Here is a 23,922-nt window from a genome sequence, read left to right as displayed (position 1 = left end):
ATTGGAGCCAGTGTGATTTAATATCATTTTATCTGGCACAAACAGCAGGACTGAGTGCAGCCTTCTGCAGGTTTGTGAGTTGAGGTACTAGAAGGAAAGGATGCTGGGCAGGGGGATTGACAGGCTTGGGAAACATGAACTGTGTGAAGCTGAACAAGGCCAAGAGCAAAGTTCTGCACACCACCAGGTGAGATTATTAAGCATTTACTGTCATGGGCAAAGCCCTCACTTGGGGAAATTAGTTTAATCTGTTACCAATGAAATCAGAGCAAGGTGATGAGTAACAAACACAAGTGTTAAACACCTTCCCCCCACTCCCCTCTTCTCCCTGAGTTTGATTTCACTCTGTCCTTTGTCTGCTCCCCCTCAGAGGGACAGGGGGACAGGGGAACAGGGAATGGGGTTTGTAGTCACTTCATCACCCATCTCTGCTGATCCTTCTTCCTCAGGGGGAGGACTCCTCACACTCCTCCCCTGCTCCAGTGTGGGGTTCCTTCCACATGAGACAGTTTTCCAGGAACTTCTCCAATGTGTGTCCTTCCCATGGGCTGCACTTCTTCATAAACTGCTCCAGTGTGGTCCCTTCCATGGGGGGCAGGAACAGGCTGAGCCCTTCTGGGTGCTTGTGGGGACAATCAAACCTGCTCCAGCATGGGCTCCAATCCACAGAGTCACAGCTCCTGCCAGGAGCCTCAGGAGCCCAGGAGCTGCAGGGGCTCAGCTGCCTCACCATGGGCTGCAGGGGAATCTCTGCTCCTGCCCCTCCTGCTGTACTGCCCTGGGTGTGTGCAGAGCTGTCCCTGTCCCTCTTCCTCTCCTCTCCCTCTCCTCCTGCTCAGCCTGGAGAGGAGAAGGCTCTGCACAGACCTTATTGCACCATTTCAATGTATGAAGGGAGCTTATAAAACAGAGATTCTTTTCACCAGGGTGTGTAATTTCAGGACAAGAAGCAATGGCTTAAACTGAGAGAGGGTAGATTTAGATTAGACATAAGGAACAAAGTGTTTGTGGTGAGCTCTGGCACAGGTTGCCAGAGAAGCTGTGGCTGCCCCATCCCTGGAAATGTTCAAAGCCAAGTTGGGACAGAGCTTGGAGCAACCTGGGATAGAGGAAACTCCCCATGGCAAAGGCTTGGACTACACAATCCTTGAAGGTCCCTGCCAAACCAAACCATTTCCTAATTCTATGATTTAGCATGAATATACTACTTTATAATGAGCTCATAAATTGTTTGGGTTTTTAAATGACATTTACCATTACAACCAAGTCTGTCATACACAACATCCTGTTCTTTGTTGCCACATGATTTTCTCCTTTGCTTGAAGCAAACCTGTGTAGTTTCAGCAGACAAATTCTTTACCTGGGTCATCAGTGCCAAATGATCTGCTGTGTGAGCTGGCCCAGGGAAAAGCTCAATCATACTAATGAGGTAATCACTGAGCTCCTAATGAATGGGATTAGTGACTGGGCAAGGATTGTTTGTCCTGGATCCCTTGTTCAAATGCAGCTCAAAGCTCTCAAAATATTTGCTTGCAATCAGCTATGAGCTGGGTTCATTTCAGCTCTCACTAACTAGATGAAAATTATTTTCATCTTTGCAGGATTTGCCAGGGGGGCTGATGGGGGCAGGCTGCAGTTTCTGGTGGAGAGAAGAGGGGAGCTCTATTTCAGAATAAACTCTCTGTAGTAAGGTAAAGCCATAGGTATCATAATTTCTAATTTCATGCCAGCATGAAGCCTGGCTGCAGAAAAGGAAGAAGAGTATCACTCTATTCATTAGCTTTTCTTAATAGCAATTAATGAATATTTAATGTAACTTCTACCAATCCAATTAGGCAGATTTTATATATCTAAAGAAAAGCCACCAGTGCCTTGTGTTTCTTCTCCAAACCTGAGTGTCCTGATTTAAGAAGTTTCACAGTTTTGACCCTGAATGAGCTTAAGTACCTGCAAGATTTCTCTGAGCATTTTCTGTGCTCAGCCTTTACTGATGAGAGACTGTGTCAGCTCTTTGGAAAGGGAGCATGTAACTGAAATCAGTGCAGGTGAGAATCCAGTTTAATATTTGTTATTCTTTTCTAAAACTTCACTGTACCCAAAGCCCCATAACATATAGAGGTAACATCTTTTTATTTTTGGTAAGAAGTATTTTTGTCAAAAGATTTTACTTTTCCCAAAGAGTAAAAAATATATAATTTTGTTGAATTCTCTTCAATAATTCCTATAGCATTTTAATTAAAACCATTTTTAAAATGCTTTATTTACTGGAGGAAAAGTGCATTTATAATACATGACACATTTAAAGATGAATTTAAATGGCACTTTCAATCATGTTGTCAGGAGAAAACATTGTGGATGAAAATGGAACAAAATCACAAACATTGGCTGCATTGAAACCTATTAAATGAAGTCTAAACAAGATTTGGCATTTTTCATGAGATATCTTTCATGAGATATCTCACCAAAAAATCATAATAGTATATTTTTGTTTATTTGTCCTGCTCTTTCAATGATGTTTCTCATGAATAAATATGGTGTTCTGTGCATACAGTGGGATCAAATAAGCATCTAATTGATGTGTTGTAAATGGCACATGTAATTGTGGAAGTGCTTAGCTCAGATCCAGCAGAGCAAATTCTAAAGCAGCAGTGCACAGTAGGGGAATGTGAGCTAAATTAATTTTTAAATGTACAGAAACAGTAACAAAAAAAAAAAAAACCCAAAAAACAAAAAACAAACCAACCAACCAAACAAAAAGAACCAGACAAGCATCTTGACTTTCATGGTTTTAAATGAGCAGAATTGGAGATCACGAGCATGTTAAAAACACAAACAATAGAGATGAATTAACAGCTATTTATCTTACAGCACATTGTATAGCAAATCTAGAGGCAAAAAAATTGAATTCCCCAGATTCAAGGGACATAATTAAAATCTGTAACACAAAACATGTCTATGATGAAAGGGGCAAAAGTAGGCAAAATTATTCACAACTATATGAACACACATTATAAAACTTAGCTTTTCTTTCATACATTTAGTGCTTGTTGGTTATAGCAGGTTTAATATGATCAGTCATCAGTAATGCAGACACAGATGTGAGGCCTGAATGTTCAATGCCTTGAGAATCCATTTCCACTTCCCAGGGTGACCACAGGCTCTGTAAAACCAAGAATAGCTGGTGAGAATTCACAGGATCCCCAGAGAATTTCTGAGAGTTGTCACTGATGGAAGGGTGGCTCTCCCAAAAGGCACAGTCAACAATAAACAGATTAAGCTCAGGAAAGTCTATTTTCACTGATTCCAGTCTAAGGTAATTGTGGAAGTGAAGGGATGAGAAGACTGGGACAGAAGATTACCCACAAAATTGTGGATTCCTCCTCCCTGGAATCTTCTAACCTCTCCCAGGTTAGAAGAGGTTTTGAATAACATGGTCTAGGGAAAGATTCCCTTCCTATGGCAGAGAGCTTGGAATGAGACAATCTCTAATGTCCCTTTCCACCCAAACTTTTCCATGGTTCTGTGCTTCTCTGACTGAGAATACAGAAAACACAAATTCATCAGGAAAATACAGCCTATAACCTGCTCTAGCAAGGAAAAGAGTAAATTTTGTGTTCTCTTCAATGCCAGCAGTTTGCATACCTGGAGAAAAGAGCATTTAAAAATAATTTTTTATGCAAAATGGAAAAAGAAAAGAAGACAGAGTGTGACATTGGTGCACTTTGCAGGACAGAATATAGCTGAGAAATTGTATTGTTTCCCATTTTTCAATGCAAGGAAAAAAATCAAAACTTTAGGCACTTCCTCTGACTAGGAACAACTCATTACAACTTGTAGATGTCTAATTAGAGATTAAATCCATGTAGATCTAAACCATAAAATGTTTACACTATTCATCTAGACAGTTAATGGGAAAAAATGGCAATTATAAATTAAAGGCTGTTTTTCTCCAATTACTGTAAAATAAACATCTTAAGGACAGCAGCAGCAGGATAGCACCTCCAAGACCAGCACTTTGCACTTCTGAGGTTACACAGGTTGTACTTTTGCACTCACCACCTATGAAACAGCCCTGTGTGTTTGTAGGAACCATCACTATGAAATATATCAGCAGGTTTTTGTAGTGTTTGTGTGTTTATTCTACCTCTGCTTCCTCAGTGTGCACATGCAGTGTAAGAAAATTTAGTTAAATGTGTTATCCAGGGTGAGAAAAGGAATGAAAAACTGAATTGTCATTATTATTACAAAAGACATAACTGATAACAACTTCTTTTCTCTTTTCTAATTCTTTTTAATACAGGTGAAAGCCTTAGAAACACTGTTTTAATTATGTTTTACTGCAAACAAACAAGGTGTTAAAAAAGACCATGATCAGACACAAAGCAGCCAAATACAGACACAAACATATTTTCATTTCTGCTAATTTTTAAACAGCTCATAATAAGATTGTTCAGATAATATTTTGAAACCAGATGTCCATTATGTGCTGTGCTGCAGATACAAGGCAGAGATGAGGATTCTTGTATTGTATTCACATAAACACCTCAAAGAGGCAATAGAAACACTCTAATGGGAAGGGTACCCTTCTCAAGATGACATTCATCCCAGCTAATTTAAGGTGTAAGCACCACCATCTAAGAATAATGACACCCAGGCTCCAGGCTTCTATTACAGTAATTACAGATCTAATCAATACAGTCAATGATTTTTAGGGTGGGGATCATTTGAATAAAGTAATCAACTCCATATTGGCCTAAATTTCACTGGCTGGTATTGACTCACATTAACTGCAAAGAGATCTTCAGGATGACTTTCCCAGATGCAGAAAGGTTCACTGTTGACCTCTAAATGCAGAAATTCAGCAGCCAAAGTCCTTTCAGTGTTGCAAGAAGAGTTGCTCAAGTCATGTAAATAAAAAAGCTCTGGAAAGGGGATGGACACCACTAACCATTGAACCCTTACTTCCACTTGGGAACTGTTCTCACTTTTCTGTTTATTTAATATTTCACAGCTCTTTTAAAGAGGAAAGGCTCGAAGGTGAACCTGAAGGTCTCCTCCAACCCAAACCATTTTATGGCATTATAGAATTATTATTATTATGGGATTATAGAATCCCATCTTATTTCAGCAGGTGCCAGGCTGCTGGAACCCTGAAAACCAGGAATTTTGGACTTTCTGTGCTGACAGGCACTGACCCCCAGGAAAACACTGATTTTGACCTGAGGATGTGCAGAAGGCTTCCAAAATTGAATGACAGAACTGGAATCACGAGTCTGTAGTTTGAATCAAAGTGTGTAATATCACATGGTGAAAAATTTAGAATTTAAGGTTTTAGAATATAATAATATATAAAAGATAAGATAGTTTTAGGGCAGAAGTTTCTCTCTTCTTCACCTTCTTCTCCATGGGTCTGGGTAGTATTTTGTAATTGGTTAGAAGATTCTGCATTGTGTACCACAAGTGATTAGTCATTGAGTTAAAAGTGAAAATAATTTAGGTGTTCATTTTTAATTGGACAATTAAGCCTTAAAAAGCCTTGTGGAAAGAAAGATATGTTGCCATTTTTAGCTTGTTAACTAGAAGTGCTGTAGAACTCACTGTAACATAGATAAGAATTAACAAACATCGAAGTCCAAACACGAAATACTGTCTCTCAAACAATTAATCCCAACTCTAACAGATTTAAAAAAAAATGCAATATCAGGCAACAACATTTACCAACTGTTCAAGTTTCAGAATCACAGAATGGTGATTCTGGAGATGAAGAAGGGTGATCAGGGCTGTGTCCAGCTGGATTTTGAATAGCTCCAAAGCTGGAGGCTCCACAACTCTCAGCAACCCATTTCCCCTATGGTCAATCTTATACCAAAAAAAACCCCAACCAACCAAACAAAAAAATTCATATGCTCAAAAATTATTATAATTTTCAAGTTGTGATCATTGCCTTTTGACCTGACAGTGGAAACCACTGAGAAGAGCCTGTTTCTATCTCCACAGGGCTTTACAGATGGGAGAGGTCCTCCAGAGCCTTCATTCCCCAGGCTGCAGTCCCAGCTCTCTCAGCCTCTCCTCATATGTCAGAAAGCTCCTGTGTAAGCACACAAGTGCCCCTGTCCAGGAGAAAACACAGCCAGATCCTCTGGATCTTGGACAGAATTCTCCAAGCCCTGGGATGAGGAGAACCTATGGGTTGGACATGAAACCAAACCCTGTGACCAGCACAAGCCACTGCTCTTGGCAGGCTCTGCAGCTACTGGAAATTCTGAATTTTGATTTGCAGGCAGGGAAAATATTTAACATTTCCAAAACTATTTGAATGAGAAATAGGTAATCTACAGGCTTGGAGTTCAACAAGAGAGATTCTCCAGACACAAACTGGCTAAAAGATATTCTGGGCCAAAGACCCAACAGACTTCATATATATTTCAAGTTTGCTTGATGATAAAAATGAATTAGAGTTACTGAGAGAGAGTTTGAGTTCTGTCATACTCTTAGGTTTCAATTAAAGATTTATTTTTTTTACTTTTTGGGTAGTAATAATTTTCTGAGTTTAGCAGTACTTGTGTATTTGTACTATTTGAATTTGTGAGTATGTATTTGCATTTGTGAGTGTATTTGTATGTGTATTTGTATTTGTGAGTGTATTTGTATAGACTATACAGTCTTGTCTTAAATGCTATAAAATAGCTGAATTACAATATTTAGAAAGAAAGAAATTAAAATCATGCTTGGATACAACCTAGGTATTTTTTAATTTCTGGAGAACTTTACTGGTATAAACATGTCTGACTTGAGGCTTTGTCTTTATTTCTGTGAGTTATTCCTATTATTTTCATAATCATTAAAAGGAAACAGATATATTTATCTGGATTTTTTTTTTCTTCATGCATAAAAGGAGAGGGCAAATAAAAAAAAGGACCCTGCTGCTATCAGAGTGCTAAAATTATGGTTCTTTGCAAGCTGACAGATCTCTTTGCTGAGAACTGTAAAAACAGACTGTAAAGAGCTGCTCCAGAGTGTGGTAGCTCTAAGCTGCAACAGGAACCTGAAGTAAGGATCCATCCTCCAGCTCTCCTTGGCTTCAGAGAAGCATCTTTCCCCTCTCTGAGGTTTCCAGTGTAGACTCTGTTTGTTTATTTAGTCTGGGCTGTTCTGGCTGTGAATTAAAGGGGAGGTCTCAGGGGAAGATAAATTACCCAGAGTAATAAACTAATTTTTCTCTACCTGCTGTTGTTTCAAATCAAGTGAGATCTCTGTCTGGGCAAATATGAGTATGTGTATCACACTGTGTAAATAAGCTCTGATGATACAGCCTTTGACATTTGCAAATTTATATGGGATTAAGATTTTCTCATAGATACAAATCTCAATGAACTTCTCTGTTGGAGAAGGCTCATCCAGATAGATCACAGTCCATAATTACCATTACATATTACATATTACATATTACAGATAACCATTACATATGCAGAGCTTTGGGGCAGTAGAACACTTCTTTAAAAGTATGAAAAAAGGACAATCATTAGAAGCTGACTGAGATGACTGAAGGTGGCCCATGAAATTACCAAGTGGAATTCTGCCCCAGTGAAAGGGGAGAGATGATCCAAAGCCCATTAAAGTCCATGCAAACACTCTCACTGCCATCCAGCCCTCTCTCTTTTTTTTTTCCAGCCTTTACCCAGTTTTTTTCCTTCAGGCCCATAGGAAGGTTCTTGCAGCTGCTCTGCAAAGTCATAGAATGAGCAGATGGATTTTGGAGGTGAGCACTGAAAACATGGGCATGAAAGCAGCTCTTCAGAGTTATTTAAAGGCTCCTTCCCCACATGTCAAACTCAGGCAGGGAGGGAGCCTGTGCCAGTGCTGGACCCTCAGGTTTCCTGAGCTGCAGCTCACAGAAAGGAAATTTTAAGCCCTTCACTTGATTTTGTCATTTTTTGTTTAATTCAATTTTGTTTTCTCTTATTTTGATTTTTTTTTTTCATTGTTCTGGTGAACCTGTTTCCAAGGCACTACTGTCTTTTGATATTTTCAAACTGAAACCTTCCCATATGCAAATTTACAGCACTTAAATCCATGTCACAACATAATTTATTTACCTGCTTTCCTCTGAAACTGTTGCATACTTTATAGTTTCAAATGTACATTGCAAAGTAGCTTCCAAATACCACAGAGCTGAAATCCTGCAACATCATCTTATTCATGATGTGAATATAGAACCTAAATTAATCTTGAGGGTGATAGTGGAGACAGGATCTTGTAACATGGGGATCTCAATTTTCTATTTCTGAAACCCCAAAGAGAGTATTGAAGGGAAAGCAGCAAATCTCTGGTTGTTTACATTTGTCTGGCTCCATTTCCTTGTAGCTGCTAATATTCTGATTTTAATTTCCTGACAATATGGGAAATACACTTTGCTTCTGTGTTCAGGATTCAGCAGATCACCAGCTTTGGACATCAGCATCAAATTTATCTTAAGTCAGACAACCTTTCTCTGCCGTTGGGTTGCAATTCATGGCTGAACTCATTTGAAATTAATCTCTTCCATCTGTGGTGGCAGAGAATGGCCTCTGAAAACCCCTTCTGATCACACTGATGAAGGTTTCAACATGGGCCTGATATAATGGCTTTATTTTATATATATAACTTTAATGATCTATTTTCAGGATAGAAAAGGAAAAAAAAAAAAAGAAGACAAGGTAAGGAAGAAAAAGGTCACAATGCTAAGAAAACCTGTGGTGTTTCCTGCCTCTTTGAAGCTGAAGTTAATCAGATAGCAAATTAGTCTGAGAATTACAGTACTGACATTGTAAACCTTCCAGGCCTTCAGCTGGGCCTTTTTTCAAGTGTAGTACATGATGATGAGATTTTGCCTTCAGTAAAGACTTTTGTTTAATCAGTTAAAGTTCATTTCTTTGAAGAATCCTTCCCACTAATTTTCTAGGGAAGCAAATTATGTCCAATTTTCATTACAGAATTTCTTTAGTGCACGACTGCCCACAGCAGGAAAGCTGCTGCTCTTACTCAGCCACACTGGTCATTTCTGCTTATACTGGAGTTCTAACAGCAGCTTCTTAATATAGGAAGACCTAATAACCCAAGATTCTTGTGTCAGAAAAAAAATGGGATGGCAGGGTGATGATATACCCTGTGCAATATTGCTTAATATTCACTTACTCTTTTATTTCCCCTGTGCATTCTCTAAATGGCATCAATGGTTCCCAGAAGCCACCTTTGATTCAACTTCACTGAAATAATTTCTTTTTCTGTTTGGGAAGATGCCCTAGTAGAAATCCAGATCCTTTGGAAGTCTGAATTATTTTCTGGCCCTGATATTTGCCAAATTTGGCAGCTGCAGATCATTGTTAAAATAGGAGTTTTAGATAAAGATATTAATGCAAGTGCATAGGTATCTTTCAGGCACCCCCACAAAAACTTAAGTGTGTTTTGTGGGAGAATGGGTTAACCTTTAAAGCAAAACTAAATCAAGGAATTAAAAAATTAAATCAAGGAATTAAGGAATTAAAAAATTAAATCAAGGAATTAATACTGGGAACAAAAGAAAACAAACCCCAGCAAGAAATCCCAAGCCCACAGTCCAGGCACACTTTGGGGGTCCAAGAAAGGTGTTGTCTATCCAAGTCAGTTCCTTGGGATTCACTACACTAAAAGAAATCCCAAATCTTTTCCATCTTTATGCTTGAAGTTAGTCATGTGCCCAGTAGGAATTTACCCCTGTGCATTTCTGTCTGACCCCTAAAAATTTATCTTAGCAGTGCACAGTGCATGGCAAATCTTTTAACAAACATGCAACCGGTACTCATGTAAACCTGTAAAAAAGGTCTGCAGCAGTTCAGAATTTGCATCTGGGAGGCAAAGCTTCAGAAGATGACATAATAATACAAGAGATATAATAACATTTCAGAAGTGAATATTGCTAGCTGAACTTGGGGGATCATGAGAAAATTCATTTCACAAAGGTGGAATGCCCAGCGCCTTGGAGGTGACACGTAATGAATTAGAGTAATTTTGCCCAACCTGTTAAAAACAAATGCTGTTATAGAAGTAGCAGCACCATTTGCATAAAGCTTTTTAAATTACCTGATGTTGAATATGTGAAACATGGGGTAATGACATTGCAAACTCAGCTCTGATTAAATGGCAAGTGAAGAGCGAATCTCAGCAGCATTGTCTTATCACATTAAAACAAGGGGAAAATCTATTTATGAGTGAGCTGACCTCATTTTTTCTCTCACAGCCCGCTGTGCGTGGCAGAGTTTGGTATGATTGAAAAGTCATTGCATAGTTCTTTAATATGGCAATGTTTAATCCAAGAAAAAGTTCCTTTCAACCTCCAGCAACTTTTTCTTTTTTTTCTTTTTTTGAGTGATACGGTTGATATAAGCCCTGAATGCATTTTTTTGAGGTTGTGTGAGATTTAAAATTTGGGTTCTAACAAGTTCTCCCAGAAAGCTCCAACAGGAAACCCCAGGAACTACCTGAAGCACAAACTTCATGCCTGTACTATAGCAAGTTAGGAAAGAGAAAGAATCAAACCCACTTAATAATAAGGCCCTGCTTCTTCTCATGGTCACAAGTCACAGAAGATGCTTCCTCCCAAGAAACATGTACTCATTTTTTCTTAATATTACTTTTCATGTAGGAGCATTGTCACCCTGTTTAGCCTGGAGAAAAAGGAGGCTGAGGGGTGATTTTATTGTTTTCTAAACCTACCTGAAAGGAGGTGAGGTGAGGTGGGTATAGGTCTCTTCTCCCAGGTAACAAATGGCAGGAGAAGAGGAAATTATCTCAAGTTGTGCCAGGGAAGATTTAGAGCTGATATTAAGACAATTTCTGTCATGGAAAAGGTTGTAAAGCAATGGAACAGGCTGCCCATGGAAGTGGGCAAAAAAATGTGTGGATATCCCTGGAAATGTTCAAAAAAATGTGTGGATATGCACCTGAGGACTTGGTTCAGTGGTGAACTTTGTGGTGGTAGGACAGTTGAACTCAACGACCTTAGAGGTCTTTTGGAACCTTAATGATTCTATGATTCCACTTCTCATAAAAAACACCCTTGTCAGTTCCTTCACAACATATCAATAACAAACTAAAGAAATTTATCTGGAATAATCTTTTTCTGAGAACTGAAACTCAGAAGAGTGAGGCTTGAGGCACAGAGGAGGGCTACGACTTTATTTTGTTGCCTTGACAAAAAGGTTAATATTTCCAGCAATGTGTGATTTAAATCTGAGTGATTGAATGACCAAGAAAATACCATTGGTTTTTCTTCATCCATGGGTTCACTTTGCAATTCAAGCTGCAGTAACTCTGCTCAAAAGATGGTTCTGTGAAAGAGGCCAAATCTCTTCTGGTCTGAGTAGCCACTGCCCTTCCCTAGCAAGACAGGGCTCCCTGACACATATTTTTTGGCAACACCTGTAGTGTGGAGGGAGGAAGGAGAGAGAAAAGCAGCTTCCAGAATATGTGGAATTATTCTGGGAAGCACTCAGGATAATGTAAAAACAAGGGACATAAAACACTGGCCAGCTAAGACACTAAAAGAGATTAGATAGCAGACCTGGCAAGTCATTCATTTGCACCAGCGTGGCAAATCTTGTGGGTTTTTTTGGGAACAAGCAGAGTTACTGGCATTTGACTTTCATCTTGGATTAAGTATCAGGAAGAAAAATGCTGACTTATGTTAAAATGTGTGTGGTTGCAGGACAGGTTCAAGCAGATGGATGCTTAAGCCAAGGCTGCCAAGGATGCAAATCTCTCAGTGCCCATCCAGTGCCTCGTTACTGCTCCACCATCCCTGAGAACCTGCCATGGGGAAATACCAGGCTTTCACCTTGCAGCTGCTTTTAACTACAGAGCAAGCAAATCACAGCTGTAAAAGGTGACAGGAACCCTTAAATTCTCATTCACGTGTTACTGGAAATAAACCTTAAAAAAGCCCACAGAAGACACACAAAATGGTTGGCATTAAACTATTCCAGTTAAGGGAGCAGGAACTGCATGCTCCAGTTTCTTGGTGGAAGAATAACGTGGCTTGTGCAGAACTAGAGAAAATGAGAGCTGAAAAGGTTCCCTATCAGGAAAGAAAAACACACTTGCATAGCAAAGGTTGCTGTCTCACACACTGATGGGTGTTTTCAGAGCAGCAGCAATGCATATTTAAACATAAGAAGTACCTTCCTCAGATAATTTTTTTAAGACTATTTAACTATGAAGGAAACAAACTGGTTTTTAGTCAATGAGGACAGAGATGGAATGGATAAAACTCTTAAGAGTGGAAATAGCACTGTAACTTATAAAGTTTTCATTAAGAACAGCGCTAGAAACAAATTGCTGCAAAGAGAGCTAATTAAAAAAGAACTAATAAATTCTATAGATGTAAATATAATGCATTTTTTTCATCCATCTGGACTCTAGATGCTGTTAACTCTGGGTGATTCTGGTTTTACATACATATGCTGGTGTTATTCCTACAGATGGTGCCAGGGCTGAGGCACAGGATGGAAGGAAGCTTCACATGTTTGCTTACACTCTAGCAGTCAGTGCTGGATTAATGCAAACCCTAATCCCATCAGAAAAGAGATATTTTAGTAGACACCAGGGAGACTAATGCAGCTGATCCCTGCTTATAGCAGGAAAATGCACATATGTCAGGGATTTCACTCTGATATTTGTAGATAACCTTGATAAATCTTTTGGACACCTCCTCATTTGGACCTTAGTGGGCTGTTCATAAATAAGGGCAAAAATAGCTGAGTTGACTTTCCTTTTGATCTCTTCCACCATTCTTCCAGTGTAGGTGGGTGAAATATCCTGCCTCGTGGATGTTTATTCCCTTTTCTACTGCTCCAGATTAGTCAATATGGAATATTGTGGATGAGATACTTTTCAGTCAAATTCAAATACTCCAGATCAACACAAATCACCCTCATTTCTCTTTTTAGAGCAGACAGGACATTCTGGCTTATTTTTATTGAATCTATTCAATAGCTTAAAAAAATAAAAAATCAATGCATTAGCCTGAAAGGGAACATCAAGTGACAAGCTCAGGTTTAGTTGTCTAAATTTCAGTGAAATTAATCTCATCTTTCTGGTTTTTTTCTTTTATATTCTAATTCTAAAACAAATCTTTCTGTACTACCTTATTTTGTTTACAGGTTTTCATGTTTTGCCTTGTACATTTTTTCTATAAATAAATTTTCAGTGACCAGATAGACAAGTGTTGCAACCACTAGTATCAGAAAGAAGCCTTTATTCATAATGTGCCCTGAAATTTAGAACTCCTTCCTTCCTTCCTTCCTTCCTTCCTTCCTTCCTTCCTTCCTTCCTTCCTTCCTTCCTTCCTTCCTTCCTTCCTTCCTTCCTTCCTTCCTTCCTTCCTTCCTTCCTTCCTTCCTTCCTTCCTTCCTTCCTTCCTTCCTTCCTCCTTCCTTCCTTCCTTCCTTCCTTCCTTCCTTCCTTCCTTCCTTCCTTCCTTCCTTCCTTCCTTCCTCCTTCCTTCCTTCCTTCCTTCCTTCCTTCCTTCCTTCCTTCCTTCCTTCCTTCCTTCCTTCCTTCCTTCCTTCCTTCCTTCCTTCCTTCCTTCCTTCCTTCCTTCCTTCCTTCCTTCCTTCCTTCCTTCCTTCTTCCTTCCTTCCTTCTTCCTTCCTTCCTTCCTTCCTTCCTTCCTTCCGTTCCTTCCTTCCTTCCTTCCTTCCTTCCTTCCTTCCTTTCCTTCCTTCCTTCCTTCCTTCCTTCCTTCCTTCCTTCCTTCCTTCCTCCTTCCTTCCTTCCTTCCTTCCTTCCTTCCTTCCTTCCTTCCATTCTCTTCCTTCCTTCCTTTCCTTCCTTCCTTCCTTTCCTTCCTATCCTTCCTCCTTCCCTTCTCTTTACCTCTCCTTCCTTCCTTCCTCCTTCCTTCCTCATTCCTACTTCCTTCCTTCCTTCCTGTCCTTACCTTCTCCTTCCTTCCTTCCTTCCTTCCTTCCTTCCTCCTATCCTCTTCCTTCCTTCCTGTCCTTCCTTCCTTACTCCTTCCTTCCTTCCTCTCCTTCCTTCCTTCCTTCCTTCCTTCCTTCCTCCTTCCCTCCTTCCCTCCTTCCCTCCTTCCCTCCTTCCCTCCTTCCCTCCTTCCCTCCTTCCCTCCTTCCTTCCATTTTCATATGGAATCCAGATTATCTTCATTTTCTTGGGTAGCATTATTGGAAATAAGGATAAACATCAACTTTAATGTTAGATCCTACTGGGACCCATCTAATTAAAGCCTTATAAATTCTTTAGTTACTGCATGGATACAACTCCCATCTTGTTTTCCCCACAATGTTCTTCATGCACAGAAAAGCAATCCTATCCTCCAAGATGTATGTTCCCCTGCCATCCTCACCAAAAATGAATAAATTAACATCCACAGATTGAAGGGAAGAATAGAAAAAAATATTTCAAAGAAAGAACTCCGAGTTACCAAGAAACAATGTCAGAACTCCCTGAGCAGGAAATAATCAGCAGCTTGGACATTGCCTGAGGGAATGTTTTATGTACATGATTTGTTATTACTCTTCCTTGGGTGTCTGCTCATGGGTGCTGCTGGAGAGAGTGAAGGGGTGAAATATTATTTTGTGCTGGCCAGGCTGGATGTCCTAACATTTTCAAAATCAGCTGTGTAAGATTTATCAGGGTGCTGCATCCATTTAAATGCTCCCTGTTTATTATCACTGCTGGGAAGAGCAGCACTAAAGGGATTATGTAGACCTCCAGAAGTGTCTCTTTTGGAAAGGAACAGGAGTTTGTTGGGGAGGGAAGACAATCATGAGCAGTCACTGAAGAGTCAGACATTATATATTCTGCATCATGCCTCTGGTTCCATTTCTGGGAGCAGAAATGATTAAGATTTTACTTACTCCTTAGCATGCAGTGCCATAAGGGATTAAGAGAGAAAAGAGGGGAGATGAAGTATTCAAGGGCTCCAGTAGACACAGAGAAAGCTTTTGGGTATCAAAAAGCCTTTTTACAGCTCAAGTCTATTAAACAAGAGGCAAAGGAAGAAAAAAGGGATATCTGTTTAAGTATTTTTAACAGATTTTGGATCTACAGTGACTGAGGGGTTTGACATGCTTAACATAAAAGTGAAAAACTAGTGTAGACAAAATTCAAGATAGGAAATTCCAAGCAGTTACTGCAAATCCATTGAATAAAGAGAGATTTTTGAGTTTTCTTTATGTCTCTGCAGTTCTTTGAAAAGAAGAGTAATTCTGGCAGTTGATGCACAGCCTTCTCTACCCAGCACAACCAAGGTCTCCAAGACAATGGGATTTAGCAATGAATTTTGGGACTGCCCATGGGCTTTTTCAGAGGCTTTCTACTGCACATCATATTTAACAGAACTGAAGAGAAGCCTCCATGTCCTCACATGCACCAAGCCAGTGCAGGTCCTTTTCCCTCAGACAGTGAACTTTCCTCTTAACAAGAATGACAGCAACACTGAAAAACCAAGCAAACAATCAAACTGAAAAATCATATTTTTCATAATATTTATTGTTCTTCACCTGCAGCTGGCAGCAGCTAGAAGATTTGGAATAAACTCAAATGTTTCTTTAGATACCTTTTGCACTCTCTGCACTGGGTTCCTAGATTGGAATTCTTTCTTTGGAGGTGGGAGATTCCACACCCCAGCCCATCACTCGAGGTGACACCTCAAATCACACAATTCTTCTCTGTATTTCCCTGTAGTGCAGCTGCATCTGGAAATAAAGAACTCCTGCTCCTCTGCAGCAGGTGGAGCCCAGAGCACACCCTTGTCTGCAGCAGCAGTGATGAAGCTGGAAAGATTCCTCCACAGCAGGAGGGATCACACACATTTGGGAGACCACTTTTCCTGTTATCCCCAATTCAGAGGATGAAGGAGAAGTGGATCATTATAAGAAGGACAGGAACACTCATTGAAACATGTCAGGCTGTGATTTAGACCAGCTTCATCTTTGTTCTTTGGTGAGGAATAGTAAATATTTTAAGGGGAAACAACGATGCTACTTAAAAAGCACTTACCTAATTAAACCTCAAGTGCAGGAATCTTTATTCTGCAGAGCTGCACTCTGTGATGCTCAGCACCTCAGGCTATACCTCAGCCATATGGCACTTTAATAGGCACTAGCAGAGGGAGCCCTTTTTATATTTTAACAGATGGGTGCAAGCTACTGGGGTTGGAGCAAAGGGCAGAATGAAAGAAAAATGAAAGGAAAGAGAATAAAGAAAAAGACCAAGTTCAAAGGATGAATTCTTATTGAATTCTTCCACTTCTGCTCAAAACAGCTTGAGGTCTTGCTTCTTTCCTAGAAGGAGCTTCTCTTTTTTCCAACCCCTTGGACTCAGACTCACTGATCACAAACCATTTCACAGCAGATTTACTGTGTGAGGCATTGTCCTTGCAGCAGAAATACCACTGCTGATTTCAGTCTGCTGGCCCAACAAATACTTCCATGAGTTTAGGAGTAGGATTGAAGCTTTTAAAGTGTTTCTTCTGCTGTACCTGTGCCACTCTATATTACAGTCTCAATAAGTTTGGGCTGCATTAGAAAATTACTAGAAAACCTCAGAAGGCAAAGTCAGTGCAGAGCATTGTTGCTGAGGAAAGAGGGTAAAGAGTATCTAAGAAAAGAGTGAGAAATGAGAGGTCTATTTAAAAATAATGAATTTATTGAAACATTTAGCTTTCAGATAGCTTCTGATCTTGTGCCAAGAAGACCAATGGGATCCTGGGGTGAATCAGGAAGAGCACTGCCAGCAGATTGAGGGAGGTGACCCTGCCCCTCTGCACAGTCCCAGTGAGGCACAGCTGGAGTGCAGTGTTCAGCTCTGGGCTCCTCAGGACAAAGGAGGTGTGGAGATCCTGGAGCAAGTCCAGGGAAGGGATATGATGATGATGAATGGACTGGAGCATCTCTTACAAGGAAAGGCTGAGGGAGCTGGGGCTGATCAGCCTTGAGAAGAGAAAACTGAGAGGGGACCCCCATCCCTGTCAGTCTGTGTCAGAGCAGGACCAGGCTCTGCTGCTGGTGCCCAGCAAGGGGACAAGAGGAACAGGCAGGAACTGATCCCAGGAAGTTCCACCTGGACACGGAGAAGAACTTCTTTAATGTGCACTGAACATATTGCCCAGAGAGGGTGTGGAGTGTCCCTCCCTGGAGATATTCCAGAGCCCTCTGGACACAATGCTGTGCCTGTGCTCTGGGATGGCCCTGCTGGGGCAGGGAGGTGGCACAGGGTGACCCCACTGTGGTCCCTTCCAGCCTCACCCACTCTGTGGTTCCCTGTGATCTGCTAAGATCGTGGTTTTAGTTGCAGCAATTTCACTCAACAAATCAGACTATCAGCCAAAGAGACCATGGGGCTAAAGGACTATTATTCCATTTACACTGTGGTTTAATGTTTCCCTAATCTGTTTGGATGACTGCCATTTCATAGCTTTGTTGCCTCACCCAAAATGTTGTGTGATGCCTGTCACACCTTCCTCTCTTTCCTTGACTCTTCTTCCATAAATACCATTCCTTTCATCATTTGCATTTATTTCCCACTTCAGAAGGCAAATTTAATTTATGCCAAAAGGCCTGTGGCAAGTTTTTACCCTCTGGGGATTGATAGGGACCCCATTCTAGGGAGCTCTGATGCAGAGTGGCTGCATCATTCAACGTGGCACTGCAGATAATTCTGTCTGCTGATATTCCTGCACCAATTTGGGACTGCATCACCCAGGGTTCAGCACCTGCAGCAGCTCAGATATCCTTCTGCAAGGGTACACAACATGAAAGTGTTTAATGTGGGCTCTTGATAAAACACTCTGTGTGTTACCCTGTTCTATTAAAACTGCAAATCCATGAAATATATTAAATATTTATTTAATCAGTGATTTTTCTCTATTTGTTCTATCTTCCAATGCCCATTGGTGTACCATAAAAAATAACGTTCTGTGAATGTGTTCTCAGAGCATTAATTCCTCTATTGAGAAAATCTCTTGTTATTTTAATCCTCCATCTGAATTTCATATGAAGAAAATTATAATTAATGTAGAATTTTTATTTTCATTATTATTCATCGCTCCCTGCAATAGTTCAGTATTTTTAAAAGGCAAATCTAGATGTTTCCAACAAAGCACAGATTTCATATTGGATTCTACTTAATTTTGTCTACAAGAAATTATAAATGGAAATGTGTTAAAATGTTTATGTGTATTTCAAAAGGTATTTCCCAAACTACCTGTAGATCTATGTCAGATTTGAGTACTTGTGTGAGAAAATTAGATCTACTGTGGCTTTCACATTGGGAGTTTTTTGATGGGCCTAGCAGGTCATGCAGCCATGACATCAAATTTTATTCTTAGAACATTATCACTTCTTACATTAAATTTTCCTTTTATTTAGCACACTGGAGAGTTTTGACTGGAACTACCTGGTTTATATGTTTAGGGGGGTTTAATTTTTTTTTTTCCTATGTGGCCCAGCCTTTTATTTGTCAGGTTTTACCCAATAATTTAGAAGTAATTGTCATGGATCAGTTGTCCATAGGGGTAGGATATTCTAAGTCCAGCATGAGATTCATGCAATCAATAACAGAGTTTCAGCAATGTATCTGATTTTTTGTGTTTTGGAAATGCCTTTTTTTTTTTTTTTTTTTTTTTTTTTTTTTTTTTTTGGGGAGGGAGATTTTTTTAATGAATCTTTTCCATCTACTCCAAAACTGTGCAAACTGAAAGGAAGAAACTCTTCCAACTTCAGGGTGAGAAAACAGCCATGATGAACCCTCTGTTAGCAAACTGGAAAGAGCTGCACCATCTTTGGGAGGTTTGTTGTAAAACTGCTGCAAACACACTGGGTCTGGCTCTCACATTAGGAACATTTTGTGTTTAATGTAATTCAGTTTATGGCCCCAGTGCACTGCAAGAATGGTGTAAATTGGTGTTAAAGTTAATGACAATTAGGCCTAGGGAGTCTAATATTTGCTTTCTATAGTGTTTGAGATTAGTTCTGTTGTTTTATAGCAATGTTTAAAAGTCAGCACAGAGACATTATAAATATAAAAAGCTTGGGTCACATCCATCCATCCATCCATCCATCCATCCATCCATCCATCCATCCATCCATCCATCCATCCATCCATCCATCCAAGAGGAATGCATTGCAACATTTTGTACAGAGTCTAAGCCTTGATTTAATTACAAGTAGGATTAATTTTGCCTTTTAAATGTAGATGTGGATACAGCACATTCTCTAAATCCTTGTTTTCCAATCATTTAAACCATCGACACTTTATTCAGAGGTTAAAGTTTTCATGAGCCTCATTTCACATTTCTTCTATGAGTAAAAAATGATGCAAGGATAACAATGATAAATGCAAATAGTGTATCATGAATAAGCTTCAAACTGCTGACAGAAAATATTTGCCCTAGCATGAAAGAAATGCTTTGGGAAAACAGAAACAGAGTTTTCCTTTACCTTCAAATGTAATAACCTTTTTAATGACTTGGGAGCCATCTGATTGTTTGTTATGAAACTTGCTGTTTCTGCTTATGTAGGGATTTTGTTTATTATTATGGTGGTATTTGTCTTCCTCTATCCAAAATTGGTTGGTGCCCAAAGGAAAGTATTAAAAAAGAATTCACAAATTTCTGATATTTCATCACTTTGGTTATATTTTAGCAAATATTCAGATCTCTGAGGTACTCTCAGAGCTGTGTTTTGCAGGGGTGTTATATTTCTATGAGGCTGGAGAGAAATATCACAGAAATCCAAGAATGCAAATGCATTGAGGCTGTTCTTTTTAGGAGGAAAAATCTGTATGACTACAAAAACCACAATTGCAATCCATGCAGATATTCTTTACATTTTCTTACTAAAAATGATCATTTTATATAGACCAAAATAAAATACTTTAATGTATATTATTTGAGTGTATTTAATTATATTTAGTTATAATTAGTGTCATAAACTATTTGAATGCAAAAGGTAGGAAGTAAACCTAAGTAATTCATAAGGGGAAAAAGCCTCAAGTTGTTCCAGGGCAGATTCAGGTTGGATATTTGGACACATTTCTTCACTGAAACAGTGGCTAAACACTGGGACAGGCTGCCCAGGGTAGCCTGGAGTATTTAAAAGATGTGGAACTTGTGATATGTTTTACTGGGCACTCTGGGATTCAGTCAGAGGTTGGATCTCATGACCTTTGAGGGTTTTTCCATCTGTAATGATTCTGTGATTCTATGATCTAATACAGGTGTTCAGAATATTTCTTGGAAATTAAGTTCATTGTCCTGAAAACCATCTAAGAAGGCAATATTCAAATGACATGTCCTATTCTTTACATATAAAGTATTCTTATTTGCTGAAATTTCATTGATATTCATGGTTGGTGTCTCTAAGGTATAGAAATCCTGTTGAAGAAGCATTTTTTACATGGACTATTAATTTGGGATAACTGAAAATGGAAGAAAATATGTCTCATGGGAATCTCTGCAAACCTCATTGACAAAATTATATGTTCCAGGCTTGAGGTTTCTTCTGGATAATTAAAAAAAAAATATAAAAAAAATAAAGTACACATACCAATCCCAAATCCAGTAAATTAAAGATCAAATTAAAAATATCCCTTCCAAAATACTTCAAAATATAGTCCAGAAAACCATCCAAAGGCTTTATATAATCCTTTAACATAAACCAGAGGTACAAGTTTTGGAAATTCAAGGAATTCTGACTCACTACTCACAGAGCTTGAAATCAAAACATGCAAAAATAATTTTAACTTGGGCTAATTTTTTCTGAGTAGTCTTTATGGAAGATATCTTAATAAAGGATTTGAAGAGGAGTGGAGAAATAGAATTCCTTCTCTTTCCCTATCCAGGGATCGAGAAGGCAGAAATACCAAGGTGCACTTACTGCCTTGAAAAACAAAGGCTGAAAATTAACATTTCTATTTAGAAGCTGGTGTGATTGTCTCCCCTTCAGTATGGACTAATTAGCTCTGGAAATGCAAAACATGTTTGTGCAACTTTGTGGGTTCTCATTTTCTAAACTTCACAATCAGGAGGACAGAAATTTCTATTAATGCAAATCTTTTAGCTTAATGCTTTTTTATTTTCATTTTTGTTTGCTTGCTTGTTTCTAAAGGATTGCCAGTGGAAGAACTACACTTTGTAGAATCTCTTTCTAAAGTGAATAGAGGGATTTACAAACTCTGTAAAATCACACTTCTTGTGGTAAAAGAAGAGAGAAAAAAAGGACAGTTTGCTTAACCAAATTATCCTTTGAAGAATTCAGAACCACATGAGCTACCCTCAACATCAGCAGAACATCACATTTCAACATAACCACAAAAGATTCTAGAAAAAAAAAAAAAAAGCTAAATATTCCATTACCAGCACATCGATCTCCTTCTGCCATATGCCCTTCTCCTGTTTGCATTTAAAAGTTTTCTACTGCACTGCCTTCACATCATAATTGGGGAAGAGACCTCAGAAGAGATGGCTTGGAAGGGAAACATCTGTCACAGGTCCTGGTGTCACATATCAGGAGTGGCTTTGTGGAGCTGACAGTTCTTTTCAAGGTGCAAGTCCTGTTTCTAATTTCTCTTGTTTCCTCACACTGTGCCATGAAGCCTTGAACCCCTGCATTTTTAGCCCATGGACTCTAGATATGAACTATCCTCACAGAATAATAGAGTGGTTTGGGTTGGAAGGGACCTTAAAGATCATCCTGTTCCACCCCTGCCATGGGCAGGGACACCTTCCACTATCCCAGGCTGTTCCAATCCCATCCAGCCTGGCCTTGGACACTGCCAGGGATGGGGCAGCCACAGCTTCTCTGGGCACCCTGTGCCAGGGCCTCACCACCCTCAGAGGGAAGAATTTTTTCCATTATCCAATCCTCAGTCTCTCAGTCTCAGTCTCTCAGTTTGAAACCACATGCTCTACAAATTATACAAGCCATGTCTGAACTGAAATGAAAACTCACTGGGAAGTTGAACCCTCTCCAAGGAATAGAACTCCCTATCTTGCTACTCTTGATTTTGGGATGGGATGGGATGGGATGGGATGGGATGGGATGGGATGGGATGGGATGGGATGGGATGGGATGGGATGGGATGGGATGGGATGGGATGGGATGGGATGGGATGGGAAACAAAAGGCAGAAGGACCTCATGGAACCCAAAGTGACAAACTGGAAAGTCCAGGTCTCACTTAAGTGCTATACAATAGGGAGCACTTAGAATGATCAAAAAAGCTTTAGTGATGTTGTGCCAAGAGGTACTGACCCCAAAATTGATTTAAGATCATGGAATATTTCAAGTTGGAAGGGACCCATACTAAAACTAAACCATCTGACCAAAAGCTTTCTCCACACCTTCCCTGAACTCTGACAGAAAGTGCCAGGACCACTACCCTGCTGATCCAGCAACTCACCTCACTCTCAGTGAAGAACTTGGAAATGTCTTTTAACCTAATGAAAAACCCTCAAATCCTGCTGAATGAAGATGTGGGGAGGCTATCTGGGGTTCCTTAAAGGCTATAAATAAATGCAGATTGTGGGGTGCTTTCCTCTCCATTTCATAAAACATTTGGAAAGCAGAGAGAACAGATTGTCTAATTTTCTGCTTTAACAATGGCTTTTTATATATGAAGTCATTAGGAACAATTAAGTGATAATGCTGAACATTTTAATAATGGAATTAGAAACCTGAGAAAGTACAGGAAATGCATAATCTACGTAATTTGGGTCCCAATTCACCCAGTTCTGCTGCTGCTACTGCTCTGTGTAGCTGCATCACAGCAGGCTGTGTGGTCCCTGTGACCTCTAGCTCAGCACAGTGATTAACACTTTTGAATCCAACTCCATTTGTGGGAATAAATAAAATCTCCTCGATTTTACTATTAAATCCAGTTGGTAATGGGCTGGATTTGGTTTGTGTTCAGAGAAGAAAGTTACATTTTTTTCAAAATCACAAAAGAAAAAGTAAAGAAAGGAGACAGCAAAAACATTATTTACAGCTTGGAATGAAATTTTTTGGGATAACTCATTCAAATTCCCTTTTGATTATTGAGCCAGCAATCTTGTAAAGATGTGGAAAATGTGTCACAAAATTAGTATCTTTTTTATCCCTATTCTGGTAGCTGCAGGTACTGTGATCAGCCTTAGTGGAGCACAGGACAGGGATCTCTGGGTTGTTTCAGATCTTTTAGAAGATTCACAGAAGTTCAGCTTTTGATTTCAGCTCTGAGAATGAAAAGGAGTTTGGTTTCCTGTGTCTGCAGCATTGCTCAGTCCTTCTGGCACCAAACACCAACCAGCTGCAAAGTTCATTAAAAAACAATATCCTATCATAAATGGTTACATCAACATCCAGCCAGCAATGGGACTTTTTTATTTTTTCCTTTTTGGGTTGTTTTTTTTTTTTTAAGAACAGCAAAACAACACCACCACCAAAAGACAGAAATTTAGTCAGATGAATATTTCATCACCCAGTTAACTTCTCCACTTTGAACACAAATTGATGCTTCAGCAGGACTACAAGGCAAGCAGCCACCTACAGAACCTCCCCAGGCAGAAATCATATGTACTTTTTGAAGTTAAACAGAAATAAGACATTGACATTTTTTTTCCGTTTTGTTCCCCTAATTGCCAGACAAAGTGCAATTTTCTGTTCTGTTCTATCAACCAGATGCCCTTGTCATCCACCATCCTGCTGCAGTAATGGAACTTGACGTCCTCTTTGTTGTTCCTCGCTGCATTTGTGTGACTCACTGCTCAAAATAAAAATGTACTAAGAATACCAAAGGTTGTTGTCATAGAATAGTTATGAAATTCCTTTCATCTAATTGCTTTCAGTTTTGAGGTTTGTTTTTTTCAGTGCTGGGGTTTTTGAAGTTGTCTTGGTATGCTGTGAGCA

General features: G+C 39.5%; 1 protein-coding gene across 1 annotated transcript in view; it reads right to left on the bottom strand.

Annotated features, from left to right (window-relative positions):
• Positions 1–2,757: 2,757 nt before the first annotated feature.
• TSNARE1 (t-SNARE domain containing 1) overlaps positions 2,758–23,922 on the bottom strand; it is a 378,445-nt gene continuing 357,280 nt past the window's right edge. The window contains exon 12 of the mRNA XM_079302793.1: positions 2,758–3,160. The gene's annotated coding sequence lies outside the window, so the exon portion shown is untranslated. The remainder of the gene's footprint in view (positions 3,161–23,922) is intronic.

The sequence above is a fragment of the Erithacus rubecula genome (genome assembly GCF_903797595.1).
Source record: "Erithacus rubecula genome assembly, chromosome: 3".
In the NCBI taxonomy this organism is placed as follows: Eukaryota; Metazoa; Chordata; class Aves; order Passeriformes; family Muscicapidae; genus Erithacus; species Erithacus rubecula.
Note: the sequence above shows the minus strand (reverse complement) of the source record. Positions and strands in the feature narration are given on the sequence as shown.